General features: G+C 50.5%; 1 protein-coding gene and 1 long non-coding RNA gene across 8 annotated transcripts in view; both read right to left on the minus strand.

Moving 5' to 3' along the window:
* Positions 1-3,623, minus strand: part of LOC127915018 (uncharacterized) — a 3,824-nt gene extending 201 nt beyond the window's left edge. The window contains exons 1-3 of the long non-coding RNA XR_008089851.1: positions 3,532-3,623; positions 1,650-1,819; positions 1-1,581 (exon numbers count right to left, since the gene is read on the minus strand). The exon at positions 1-1,581 is cut by the window's left edge and continues 201 nt beyond it. This is a non-coding gene — a long non-coding RNA (uncharacterized LOC127915018). The remainder of the gene's footprint in view (positions 1,582-1,649; positions 1,820-3,531) is intronic.
* LOC118366765 (interleukin-1 receptor accessory protein-like 1-B) overlaps positions 1-15,000 on the minus strand; it is a 580,901-nt gene that overhangs the window by 311,823 nt on the left and 254,078 nt on the right. The window lies entirely within an intron of this gene.

Consider the following 15,000-nt stretch of genomic DNA (forward strand, 5'->3'; position numbering starts at 1 on the left):
CCCGCACGTGTGCACTCAAGTATACACAGGCACACCAGGGTCTGTTCTAGCAGTACAGGAGAAGATCCTCTAAACCCAAACTTGGGAGAGATAAGGAAGTATATTAGGCTGAGGTGGACCCATTGTCCCAGTGTCTTTAAAACTATAATTCAGGATAAATCCACACACACACACACACACAAACACACACACACACACACACGCACGCACGCACGCACGCACGCACGCACGCACGCACGCACGCACGCACACACACACACACACACACACACACACACACACACACACACACACACACACACACACACACACACACAGTACATACATACAGTTTGCAGCAGCAGACAACCCTGCATCCCACTACTGGCCCTCATTCCATCATGGTCACCTAATCATCCCCCCTCCTCTTACCTGTAACTATTCCCCTGGTCGTTGTTGTAAATGAGAATGTGTTCTCAGTCAAGTTACCTGGTAAAATAGGGGTAAAAAAACACACATTCCCCACACACAGAGACTGTACACTTTCACCAGATCAAATGAGGATCACAGCGAATGGCAGTCTGTATTGCACTGTGTATAAGACCAGTTCAACTTAATAACCTCCTCCATCCCCTTAGCCTATTAAATAAACTACAACATGAGTCCGCCAGATGAAGTTTGGCCTTTTACGCATGCTGTCCGGGAGGTGTTGGTTTAATCAGGAAGTGATCAAATATACTGTAGATAATCTCACGCCCACTTGAGGGGAAGATGGGTTACTTTTAATAAGGGCCTACACCCTACAGCTGAAATGAGATCGCCTAATTCTAGCTCTTTGGTATGGATTTTATAGTGCAGATGGCTTAATGGTACAGTCTTTTAATAAGCTGGAATGGTCCTATGGTATGTAGTGATAGGTTTAATAGAGAGCTGACGACGTAGGCCTGATGACTATAGATTCCTTGTCTTTGTGGGTTGGTGTAATGGCAACAAGCTCTCACAGTCTCAGAATTAGACGTTCATCCATGTTTTCCAAACGTCAAATTTCAGAGTGTTTAGGGTTAAATTTAGGCATGAACTCTGAATGGTTAAGGTTTACGATAGTTTTAAATCTAAAATCTTGCTGGATTCAAACATGAAATCTTTGGCACCGGACGCAGATAGTTACAAGCATCCACCATCCCCATCCACAACCCCTTAGCAACCATCCACCATCCCCGTCCACACCCCTTAGCAACCATCCACCATCCCTGTCCACAACCCCTTAGCAACCATCCACCATCCCCGTCCACACCCCTTAGCAACCATCCACCATCCCTGTCCACAACCCCTTAGCAACCATCCACCATCCCCGTCTACAACACCTTATCAAGAATCCACCATCCCCGTCCACAACCCCTTAGCAACCATCCACCATCCCCGTCCACAACCCCTTAGCAACCATCCGCCATCCCCGTCTACAACACCTTATCAAGAATCCACCATCCCCGTCCACAACCCCTTAGCAACCATCCACCATCCCCGTCCACAACCCCTTAGCAACCATCCGCCATCCCCGTCTACAACACCTTAGCAACCATCCACCATCCCCGTCTACAACACCTTATCAAGAATCCACCATCCCCGTCCACAACCCCTTAGCAACCATCCGCCATCCCCGTCTACAACACCTTAGCAACCATCCACCATCCCCGTCTACAACACCTTAGCAACCATCCACCATCCCCGTCTACAACACCTTAGCAACCATCCACCATCCCCGTCTACAACACCTTAGCAACCATCCACCATCCCCGTCTACAACACCTTAGCAACCATCCACCATCCCCGTCTACAACACCTTAGCAACCATCCACCATCCCCGTCCACAACACCTTAGCAACCATCCGCCATCCCCGTCTACAACACCTGAGCAACCATCCACCATCCCCGTCCACAACCCCTTAGCAACCATCCACCATCCCCGTCTACAACCCCTTAGCAACCATCCGCCATCCCCGTCTACAACACCTTAGCAACCATCCGCCATCCCCGTCTACAACCCCTTAGCAACCATCCGCCATCCCCGTCTACAACACCTGAGCAACCATCCGCCATCCCCGTCTACAACACCTTAGCAACCATCCGCCATCCCCGTCTACAACACCTGAGCAACCATCCGCCATCCCCGTCTACAACACCTGAGCAACCATCCACCATCCCCGTCTACAACACCTTAGCAACCATCCGCCATCCCCGTCTACAACACCTGAGCAACCATCCGCCATCCCCGTCTACAACACCTGAGCAACCATCCGCCATCCCCGTCTACAACACCTTAGCAACCATCCGCCATCCCCGTCTACAACACCGCAACCATCCACCATCCCCGTCCACAACACCTTAGCAACCATCCGCCATCCCCGTCTACAACACCTGAGCAACCATCCGCCATCCCCGTCTACAACACCTGAGCAACCATCCACCATCCCCGTCTACAACACCTTAGCAACCATCCGCCATCCCCGTCTACAACACCTGAGCAACCATCCGCCATCCCCGTCTACAACACCTGAGCAACCATCCGCCATCCCCGTCTACAACACCTTAGCAACCATCCGCCATCCCCGTCTACAACACCTGAGCAACCATCCACCATCCCCGTCTACAACACCTTAGCAACCATCCGCCATCCCCGTCTACAACACCTGAGCAACCATCCGCCATCCCCGTCTACAACACCTGAGCAACCATCCACCATCCCCGTCCACAACCCCTTAGCAACCATCCACCATCCCCGTCCACAACCCCTTAGCAACCATCCACCATCCCCGTCTACAACACCTGAGCAACCATCCACCATCCCCGTCTACAACACCTGAGCAACCATCCGCCATCCCCGTCTACAACACCTTAGCAACCATCCACCATCCCCGTCCACAACCCCTTAGCAACCATCCGCCATCCCCGTCTACAACACCGTAGCAACCATCCACCATCCCCGTCCACAACCCCTTAGCAACCATCCACCATCCCCGTCCACAACCCCTTAGCAAGCATCCACCATCCCCGTCCACAACCCCTTAGCAAGCATCCACCATCCCCGTCCACAACCCCTTAGCAACCATCCACCATCCCCGTCCACAACCCCTTAGCAACCATCCACCATCCCCGTCCACAACCCCTTAGCAAGCATCCACCATCCCCGTCTACAACACCTTAGCAACCATCCACCATCCCCGTCCACAACCCCTTAGCAACCATCCACCATCCCTGTCCACAACCCCTTAGCAACCATCCACCATCCCTGTCCACAACACCTTAGCAACCATCCACCATCCCCGTCCACAATCCCTTAGCAACCATCCACCATCCCCGTCTACAACACCTTATCAACCATCCACCATCCCCGTCCACAACCCCTTAGCAAGCATCCACCATCCCCGTCCACAACCCCTTATCAAGAATCCACCATCCCCGTCCACAACCCCTTAGCAACCATCCGCCATCCCCGTCTACAACACCTCCACCATCCCCGTCCTAGCAACCATCCACCATCCCCGTCTACAACACCTTAGCAACCATCCACCATCCCCGTCTACAACACCTTAGCAACCATCCACCATCCCCGTCTACAACACCTTAGCAACCATCCACCATCCCCGTCTACAACACCTTAGCAACCATCCGCCATCCCCGTCTACAACACCTGAGCAACCATCCACCATCCCCGTCTACAACCCCTTAGCAACCATCCACCATCCCTACAACCCTTAGCAACCATCAACCACAACCCCGTCTACAACACCTGAGCAACCATCCGCCATCCCCGTCTACAACACCTGAGCAACCATCCGCCATCCCCGTCTACAACACCTGAGCAACCATCCACCATCCCCGTCTACAACACCTGAGCAACCATCCTCCCCGTCTACAACACCTGAGCAACCATCCACCATCCCCGTCTACAACACCTGAGCAACCATCCACCATCCCCGTCTACAACACCTGAGCAACCATCCGCCATCCCCGTCTACAACACCTTAGCAACCATCCGCCATCCCCGTCTACAACACCGCAACCATCCACCATCCCCGTCCACAACACCTTAGCAACCATCCACCATCCCCGTCCCCGTCTACAACACCTTAGCAACAACACCCACCATCCCCGTCTACAACACCTGAGCAACCATCCGCCATCCCCGTCTACAACACCTTAGCAACCATCCGCCATCCCCGTCAACCATCCACCATCCCCGTCTACAATCCCCGTCTACCCCCTGAGCAACCATCCGCCATCCCCGTCTACAACACCTGAGCAACCATCCACCATCCCCGTCCACAACCCCTTACAACCATCCACCATCCCCGTACAACCAAACCATCCACCATCCCCGCATCCATCCACCATCCCCGTGAGCAACCATCAACAACCCTTATCAAGCAACCATCCACCATCCCCATCCCCGTCTACAACACCTTAGCAACCATCCACCATCCCCGTCCACAACCCCTTAGCAACCATCCACCATCCCCGTCCACAACCCCTTAGCAACCATCCACCATCCCCGTCCACAACCCCTTAGCAACCATCCACCATCCCCGTCCACAACCCCTTAGCAACCATCCACCATCCCCGTCCACAACCCCTTAGCAACCATCCACCATCCCCGTCCACAACCCCTTAGCAAGCATCCACCATCCCCGTCTACAACACCTTAGCAACCATCCACCATCCCCGTCCACAACCCCTTAGCAACCATCCACCATCCCTGTCCACAACCCCTTAGCAACCATCCACCATCCCTGTCCACAACACCTTAGCAACCATCCACCATCCCCGTCCACAATCCCTTAGCAACCATCCACCATCCCCGTCTACAACACCTTATCAACCATCCACCATCCCCGTCCACAACCCCTTAGCAAGCATCCACCATCCCCGTCTACAACACCTTATTAAGCATCCACCATCCCCGTCCACAACCCCTTAGCAAGCATCCACCATCCCCGTCTACAACACCTTATTAAGCATCCACCATCCCCGTCCACAACCCCTTAGCAAGCATCCACCATCCCCGTCCACAACCCCTTAGCAAGCATCCACCATCCCCGTCTACAACACCTTATTAAGCATCCACCATCCCCGTCTACATGCCTTAGCAACCATCCACCATCCCCGTCTACAACACCTTAGCAAGCATCCACCATCCCCGTCTACAACCCCTTAGCAAGCATCCACCATCTCTGTCCACAACCCCTTAGCAAGCATCCACCATCCCCGTCTACAACACCTTAGCAACCATCCACCATCCCCGTCTACATGCATTAGCAACCATCCATCATCCCCGTCTACAACACCTTATCAAGCATCCACCATCCCCGTCCACAACACCTTAGCAACCATCCACCATCCCCGTCCACAACCCCTTAGCAACCATCCACCATCCCTGTCTACAACGCCTTAGCAACCATCCACCATCCCCGTCTACAACTCTTCCGGGTTGGAGCGAGCAGGTCGCATCTGCACTTCGGTCCGCAGGTAGTATAACTTTTCATTACATTTAATTACATTTCATTATAGTACAACGGTTTGATTTGTCTAATCTCAGCAATTTCTTCTTAGCTAGCTACACAGCCGTCTTTGTATCAAAGATAATTGCGTAATTATCGTATTTCGTCGTCCTAACGTAGTCTACACTGCTATCTGCCCAGCAGCTAGCCAGCTAGCAAACGTCCACCGTCTACCGAATAGCAGCACTGTAGAAACTATTACACTCAACTGAATGACTTGATTAGTGTAGTGTTAGCTAGCTACATAGTTGTCTTTGCTGTCTTCGTATCCAAGATAATTGTGTAGTTTAGAGTGTGTAGTCTTAGAGTGATTATCTTAATTTACCGAGGTTAGCTAGCCAGCTATTTGTCGTCCTTAACGTAGGAGACACTGCTAGCTAGCCAACAGCTAGCCAACGTCTACCGAATAGAACTTCCGCACTCAACAACCCGGTCGCATTCCGCTCGCTCCACAGGTAGTATCACATTTTCATTTCATCTCATTACAGCACAACGGTTTGATTTGTTTGATCGTAGCTAGCTACATAGCTAGCTACATAGCCGTCTTTGTATCAAAGATAATTGTGTAGTCTAGAGCGATTTTCTAGGTTAGCTAGCCAGCTAATGTCGTTCTTTTAACGCAGCGTAACGTAATCAACACTGCTAGCTAGCCAGCTAGCCCCGAATAGCAGCACTGTAGAAACTATTACACTCAACGGAACGACTTGATTAGTGTAGTGTCAACAACGCAGCCACTGCCAGCTAGCCTACAAAGTCAACAACGCAGCCACTGCCAGCTAGCCTACTTCAGCAGTACTGTATCATTTTAATCATTTTAGTCAATAAGATTCTTGCTACGTAAGCTTAACTTTCTGAACATTCGAGACGTGTAGTCCACTTGTCATTCCAATCTCCTTGCATTAGCGTAGCCTCTTCTGTAGCCTGTCAACTATGTGTCTGTCTATCCCTGTTATCTCCTCTCTGTACAGACCATACAAACGCTCCACACCGCGTGGGCCGCGCCACCCTAATCTGGTGGTCCCAGCGCGCACGACCCACGTGGAGTTCCAGGTCTCCGGTAGCCTCTGGAACTGCCGATCTGCGGCCAACAAGGCAGAGTTCATCTCAGCCTATGCCTCCCTCCAGTCCCTCGACTTCTTGGCACTGACGGAAACATGGATCACCACAGATAACACTGCTACTCCTACTGCTCTCTCTTCGTCCGCCCACGTGTTCTCGCACACCCCGAGAGCTTCTGGTCAGCGGGGTCGTGGCACCGGGATCCTCATCTCTCCCAAGTGGTCTTTCTCTCTTTCTCCCCTTACCCATCTGTCTATCGCCTCCTTTGAATTCCATGCTGTCACAGTTACCAGCCCTTTCAAGCTTAACATCCTTATCATTTATCGCCCTCCAGGTCCCCTCGGAGAGTTCATCAATGAGCTTGATGCCTTGATAAGCTCCTTTCCTGAGGACGGCTCACCTCTCACAGTTCTGGGCGACTTTAACCTCCCCACGTCTACCTTTGACTCATTCCTCTCTGCCTCCTTCTTTCCACTCCTCTCCTCTTTTCACCTCACCCTCTCACCTTCCCCCCCCCTACTCACAAGGCAGGCAATACGCTCGACCTCATCTTTACTAGATGCTGTTCTTCCACTAACCTCATTGCAACTCCCCTCCAAGTCTCTGCATCCTTTTCCCTCTCGCTCTCATCCAACACTTCCCACACTGCCCCTACTCGGATGGTATCGCGCCGTCCCAACCTTCGCTCTCTCTCCCCCGCTACTCTCTCCTCTTCCATCCTATCATCTCTTGCCTCTGCTCAAACCTTCTCCAACCTATCTCCTGATTCTGCCTCCTCAACCCTCCTCTCCTCCCTTTCTGCATCCTTTGACTCTCTATGTCCCCTATCCTCCAGGCCGGCTCGGTCCTCCCCTCCCGCTCCGTGGCTCGACGACTCATTGCGAGCTCACAGAACAGGGCTCCGGGCAGCCGAGCGGAAATGGAGGAAAACTCGCCTCCCTGCGGACCTGGCATCCTTTCACTCCCTCCTCTCTACATTTTCCTCCTCTGTCTCTGCTGCTAAAGCCACTTTCTACCACTCTAAATTCCAAGCATCTGCCTCTAACCCTAGGAAGCTCTTTGCCACCTTCTCCTCCCTCCTGAATCCTCCTCCCCCTCCCCCTCCTCCCTCTCTGCAGATGACTTCGTCAACCATTTTGAAAAGAAGGTCGACGACATCCGATCCTCGTTTGCTAAGTCAAACGACACCGCTGGTTCTGCTCACACTGCCCTACCCTGTGCTCTGACCTCTTTCTCCCCTCTCTCCAGATGAAATCTCGCGTCTTGTGACGGCCGGCCGCCCAACAACCTGCCCGCTTGACCCTATCCCCTCCTCTCTTCTCCAGACCATTTCCGGAGACCTTCTCCCTTACCTCACCTCGCTCATCAACTCATCCCTGACCGCTGGCTACGTCCCTTCCGTCTTCAAGAGAGCGAGAGTTGCACCCCTTCTGAAAAAACCTACACTCGATCCCTCCGATGTCAACAACTACAGACCAGTATCCCTTCTTTCTTTTCTCTCCAAAACTCTTGAGCGTGCCGTCCTTGGCCAGCTCTCCCGCTATCTCTCTCAGAATGACCTTCTTGATCCAAATCAGTCAGGTTTCAAGACTAGTCATTCAACTGAGACTGCTCTTCTCTGTATCACGGAGGCGCTCCGCACTGCTAAAGCTAACTCTCTCTCCTCTGCTCTCATCCTTCTAGACCTATCGGCTGCCTTCGATACTGTGAACCATCAGATCCTCCTCTCCACCCTCTCCGAGTTGGGCATCTCCGGCGCGGCCCACGCTTGGATTGCGTCCTACCTGACAGGTCGCTCCTACCAGGTGGCGTGGCGAGAATCTGTCTCCTCACCACGCGCTCTCACCACTGGTGTCCCCCAGGGCTCTGTTCTAGGCCCTCTCCTATTCTCGCTATACACCAAGTCACTTGGCTCTGTCATAACCTCACATGGTCTCTCCTATCATTGCTATGCAGACGACACACAATTAATCTTCTCCTTTCCCCCTTCTGATGACCAGGTGGCGAATCGCATCTCTGCATGTCTGGCAGACATATCAGTGTGGATGACGGATCACCACCTCAAGCTGAACCTCGGCAAGACGGAGCTGCTCTTCCTCCCGGGGAAGGACTGCCCGTTCCATGATCTCGCCATCACGGTTGACAACTCCATTGTGTCCTCCTCCCAGAGCGCTAAGAACCTTGGCGTGATCCTGGACAACACCCTGTCGTTCTCAACTAACATCAAGGCGGTGGCCCGTTCCTGTAGGTTCATGCTCTACAACAACCGCAGAGTACGACCCTGCCTCACACAGGAAGCGGCGCAGGTCCTAATCCAGGCACTTGTCATCTCCCGTCTGGATTACTGCAACTCGCTGTTGGCTGGGCTCCCTGCCTGTGCCATTAAACCCCTACAACTCATCCAGAACGCCGCAGCCCGTCTGGTGTTCAACCTTCCCAAGTTCTCTCACGTCACCCCGCTCCTCCGCTCTCTCCACTGGCTTCCAGTTGAAGCTCGCATCCGCTACAAGACCATGGTGCTTGCCTACGGAGCTGTGAGGGGAACGGCACCTCAGTACCTCCAGGCTCTGATCGGGCCCTACACCCAAACAAGGGCACTGCGTTCATCCACCTCTGGCCTGCTCGCCTCCCTACCACTGAGGAAGTACAGTTCCCGCTCAGCCCAGTCAAAACTGTTCGCTGCTCTGGCCCCCCAATGGTGGAACAAACTCCCTCACGACGCCAGGACAGCGGAGTCAATCACCACCTTCCGGAGACACCTGAAACCCCACCTCTTTAAGGAATACCTAGGATAGGATAAAGTAATCCTTCTCACCCCCCCCCCCTTAAAAGATTTAGATGCACTATTGTAAAGTTGCTGTTCCACTGGATGTCATAAGGTGAATGCACCAATTTGTAAGTCGCTCTGGATAAGAGCGTCTGCTAAATGACTTAAATTTAAATGTAATGTACATGCCTTAGCAACCATCCACCACCCCCGTCTACAACACCTTAACAACCATCCACCATCCCCGTCTACAACACCTTAGCAACCATCCACCATCCCCGTCTACAACGCCTTAGCAACCATCTGCCATCCCTGTCTACATGCCTTAGCAACCATCCACCATCCCCGTCTACAACGCCTTAGCAAAACCAAAACCTACTTGAAGGTAACAGAGTGGGCATCCAGCCAGGTCAGAGGGTGCCGGCTCAGCACATCTGGCCGCCAGTATGTCTCTTCGGCCCAGGATATCCTGCGCCGGCTCTGCGCTCTGTGTCTCCGGTGCGTCTGCACAGCCCAGTGCGCCCTGTGCCTGTGCCCCGCACGTGCCGGGCCAAAGTAACCATCCAGCCAGGACAGGTTGTGCCGGCTCCACGCTCGAGACCTCCAGTGCGCCTCCACGGCCCAGTGTATCCTGTGCCCACTCCCAGGACCAGGCCTCCTGTGTGTCTCTCCAGCCCAGTGATGATCCATGGCAAGAAGCTTCCAGTGATGATCCATGGCACGAAGCCTCCAGTGATGATCCATGGCACAAAGCCTCCAGTGATGATCCATGGCACGAAGCCTCCTGTGATGATCCATGGCACGAAGCCTCCAGTGATGATCCATGGCAAGAAGCTTCCAGTGATGATCCATGGCACGAAGCCTCCAGTGATGATCCATGGCAAGAAGCTTCCAGTGATGATCCATGGCATGAAGCCTCCAGTGATGATCCATGGCACGAAGCCTCCAGTGATGATCCATGGCATGAAGCCTCCAGTGATGATCCATGGCACGAAGCCTCCTATATATATATATATATCCTGAGCTTTATCAGATCTCCTAGATTTAAGACAAACACTTAAAAACCTAGTTTCTTATGATTTAATTTTGGGCTGTCCTTTTTGCCATTTATCAATGTGTTATTCCATGTTTCTACAGGCTTTAGTAGTCAAGGCCAAATTAAATAATTGATGAAATCATTTTTGTATATATTTGATTATACCAAAAGGGGTCCTGAAATTAAACATCAAATAACCAAATGATTCACAGTATGACCATCTAAAAACAATTTCAGATGTCAACTTAGAACCCCCCAACAGCTTAGACATGTAAGAATGATCTACCAGGGACATGGAAAACCAGCAGGACTGCAGCCCACAATGACTGGAGATGTGCTTGTTTGTTGTGAAGACTTCACTTACACTACCAGGATGGTCAGAGTTTAGTTACCCCCAACAACGGATCCAGCATCATGTATTTTGTCATCCCTTAATGGTTAAGGTTAGGATAGGGAACACACCCCACTGTGAGACTTGTGTGTCACACACAATTACTTCCCCCTTGTTTTTGACAAGTCACTGACACTCCATTACTGTGAACACGAAGAGAGACCTCAGGCAGTGTGTGTGTGTGTGTGTGTGTGTGTGTGTGTGTGTGTGTGTGTGTGTGTGTGTGTGTGTGTGTGTGTGTGTGTGTGTGTGTGTGTGTGTGTGTGTGTGTGTGTGTGTGTGTGTGTGTGTGTGTGTGTGTGTGTGTGACAGTACTCCTCCTATGAGGCCAGCATGTTTGTGTCAGAACCTAGGAGCTGTGACATCAAATATACTAGGCAGACATGCAGAGAGGATGTGAGAGCTTTAGCTATCAACCTCTACACTGACACAAAAAGACTGCGAAAGATGGACTGTGAAAGAGACAAAGTGCTACACTATGTTACATTTAACACTTTGCTTACCTCTCTCGCTCTGTCTCTCTCTGTCTCTTTCTGTCTCTGTCTCGCTCTGTCTCTCTCTGTCTCGCTCTGTCTCTCCCTGTCTCGATCTGTCTCTCTCTGTCTCTCTCTCTTTGTCTCTCTGTCTCTCTGTCTCTCTCTCGTTCTCCCTCTCTCTGTCTCTCTCTGTCTCGCTCTGTCTCTCTCTGTCTCTCTCTCTCTTTGTCTCTCTGTCTCTCTATCTGTCTCTCTCTCTCTCTCTCGCTCTCTTTGTCTCTCTCTCTCTCCCTCTCTCTCCCTCCCTCCCTCCCCCATCTCTCCTCTCTCCTTCCCTCCTCTATGTCATTAGGCAGGAAGCTCTGTATTTATAACCTCCATAAAGTTTTTATGGCCTCGACCATTACATTGAGGTCACACTGACATGCTAACAAACACACACACGTGCTTCTACACCTGCATTGCTTGCTGTTTGGGGTTTTAGGCTGGGTTACTGTACAGCACTTTGTGACATCAGCTAATGTAAAAAGGGCTTCATAAATACATTTGATTGAATGAACTTGATTGACAAGGACACACGCACAGAGGCACACACGCAGAAACACACACACACATGACATACTCTACAGTACACACTGCACACACAGAATAAATAAATGAGCACACAAGCAATCCGACATGCAGAACACACCGTGCTGAACATACAGTACTACACACACATACACACACACAGTGGTACACTGCACACACGAGCACGCGGACACACATACAGTCACACACACAGCCGTGATGTTAGCGGTGATAAAGGGAATTGTTGTGTATCTATTTCCTATCGGCCTCATTCTTATTGAGCTCTTCCGGGGACAAAACACTGGTCATCAATGGCCTATTAGGAAGCTTGGCTTCCGGGATCACGTCCCTGCCTTGTCCAACAGGAGGTGTTGTTGGAGAAGTGTATATCTCCCTGTTCCAGCTCAGTGAGAAAGGAGACGTGCCTTGTTTCCTACAAGAACAATGACCAGTAGGCTTGGGAGGTATTCAGCTTGGCTTGGGAGGTATTCAGCTTGGCTTGGGAGGTATCCAGCTAGGCTTGGGAGGTATTCAGCTTGGCTTGGGAGGTATTCAGCTTGACTTGGGAGGTATTCAGCTTGGCTTGGGAGGTATTCAGCTTGGCTTGGGAGGTATTCAGCTTGACTTGGGAGGTATTCAGCTTGGCAGGTATTCAGCTTGGCTTGGGAGGTATTCAGCTTGGCTTGGCAGGTATCCAGCTTGGCTTCGCAGGTATCCAGCTTGACTTGGCAGGTATTCAGCTTGACTTGGGAGGTATTCAGCTTGGCTTGGGAGGTATTCAGCTTGGCTTGGGAGGTATTCAGCTTGGCAGGTATTCAGCTTGGCTTGGGAGGTATTCAGCTTGGCTTGGCAGGTATCCAGCTTGGCTTCGCAGGTATCCAGCTTGACTTGGCAGGTATTCAGCTTGACTTGGGAGGTATTCAGCTTGGCTTGGGAGGTATTCAGCTTGGCTTGGGAGGTATTCAGCTTGGCTTGGCAGGTATCCAGCTTGGCTTCGCAGGTATCCAGCTTGGCTTGGCAGGTATTCAGCTTGGCTTGGCAGGTATCCAGCTTGGCTTGGGAGGTATCCAGCTTGGCTTGGGAGGTATCCAGCTTGTTATACCTTCATACCGATCTTGTGCGATCCCGGGATATTGAGTAATACCACCTCTGAACAGAAGGGTGCTATTTCCAAACCCCAAAGGTTAGCAATGCTAACAAATATATGTAGCATGCCATAGAGAATGCTAAACTAAATGCTAACAAACGCATTGCGAACATTTTATACAGTCTCTGACCTAAACTATTTGCAGGACAGACATCCCAACTCATAAAATTACTCAAGTAACTAAAAAATACTACTCACAGTTTGCTGTACGGACAAAACAAATATTAGACAGCAAGGCTCTTGATCCAGGAGGGGATTCTCTGATGTTACCAAGCAAAGATTGATTTTGGAAGAAACTAACCACTTAGGTAGACAGCTAACTAGCTAATAAATGACCAAACCAAATGCTCAACTGCAGAGCATTTTAGACAGTTAACTTGATAGATATATAGCAGGCAAACATTTAGTTGTGAACTCTATACTGTAACTAGATCACATGCAGAGTGCTGCACAACAGTGAGTGACTAGCAAGGCTCCGGTCTCTCGTTGTTGTGTGCTTGTAAACAAACACTATGTGACTGGAGAATACCAGTACGTTTCAGTATGAACAATGATGTGACTGGAAACTACCAGTACGTTTCAGTATGAACAATGATGTGACAGGTGAAATGAAGAATGTCATCTCCTAATGTATTGCACAAATTGACTGCAGGCATTTACTTAAAAAGTAGATATGGATATTGAAACGTATTGAAAAAACAAATAAATAGTTTAAACAGTATTGAAAAACCATCCCCTGGCTATTTCCAAATACCCCAGTATACGGTATACCGCCCAAGCCTCATGACCACCCTTATCAATATCAGGATATACAGAGATATGGAGACAGAGATCTACACTGGAATACACAGGCCTTCAACCAGGCCTAGGGAAACTGTTAGTAAACAGTAGCAACAGTATGGTCTACATACTCCTTTAGCTGCTAGGGACTCTTCTGATTCCTGGATTTCACAGAACAAACCAAGCCATTCACAACCTATCAGCTGTAGAGAGAGAGAGAGGACCGATAGAGAGTAAAAAGGGGAAAGAAAGAAAGACAAACAGAGTTTAACCTTTCCTTCCACCCTAATCAGCACAGTTGAACCAGCAGAGACCCATGCTCCACTGACTCATGCCCAGCCAGCGGAGCACACACCTGGGCTGCTCCGAGTAGAGCGTGCCCTCAACCCTGGAACTCACCCTGCAGCTAAGGCTGACTGAGCACGGCTGTGTGTTTGTGTGTCTCATTGTGGAGAATGTACATGTGCAGTGGACGTAAGTGCATGTTTGCGTGTGTGTGTGCGTACATGCGTGCAAGTGTGTGTGCTTGCATACGTGTGTGTGTGTACAGTATGTGTGTATGCAAATGTGTGTGTATACAAGGGTGTGTATATTCACGTAGGCGTGCCTGTGTGTGCGTTGGTCCTTGACCTTGGTCCTGGCTCTGTGTACAAGGGGCCTCAGTGGTCAGCTTGCTAATGTGCTGATCTGGACCAAGAAATGCATTATGGGCCAACGCTCCAACAGCAATTAACACACCAGCAGGAGGCCACAGCACTGTAGAGAGATTTGTGTGTGTGTTAACCGTTGAGTTGTTTCTGTTTTAACCCTGTAACCAAGCATAATTAACCCTGTGACCAAGCATAATTAACCCTGTAACCAAGCATAATTAACCATGTAACCAAGCATAATTAACCCTGTGACCAAGCATAATTAACCCTGTAACCAAGCATAATTAACCATGTAACCAAGCATAATTAACCCTGTAACCAAGCATAATTAACCCTGTAACCAAGCATAATTAACCCTGTGACCAAGCATAATTAACCCTGTAACCAAGCATAATTAACCATGTAACCAAGCATAATTAACCCTGTGACCAAGCATAATTAACCCTGTAACCAAGCATAATTAACCATGTAACCAAGCATAATTAACCCTGTGACCAAGCATAATTAACCATGTAACCAAGCATAATTAACCCTGTAACCAAGCATAATTAACCCTGTAACCAAGAATAATTAACCCTGTGACCAAGCAT

This window comes from Oncorhynchus keta, chromosome 34, assembly GCF_023373465.1.
Source record: "Oncorhynchus keta strain PuntledgeMale-10-30-2019 chromosome 34, Oket_V2, whole genome shotgun sequence".
Taxonomy (NCBI): domain Eukaryota; kingdom Metazoa; phylum Chordata; class Actinopteri; order Salmoniformes; family Salmonidae; genus Oncorhynchus; species Oncorhynchus keta.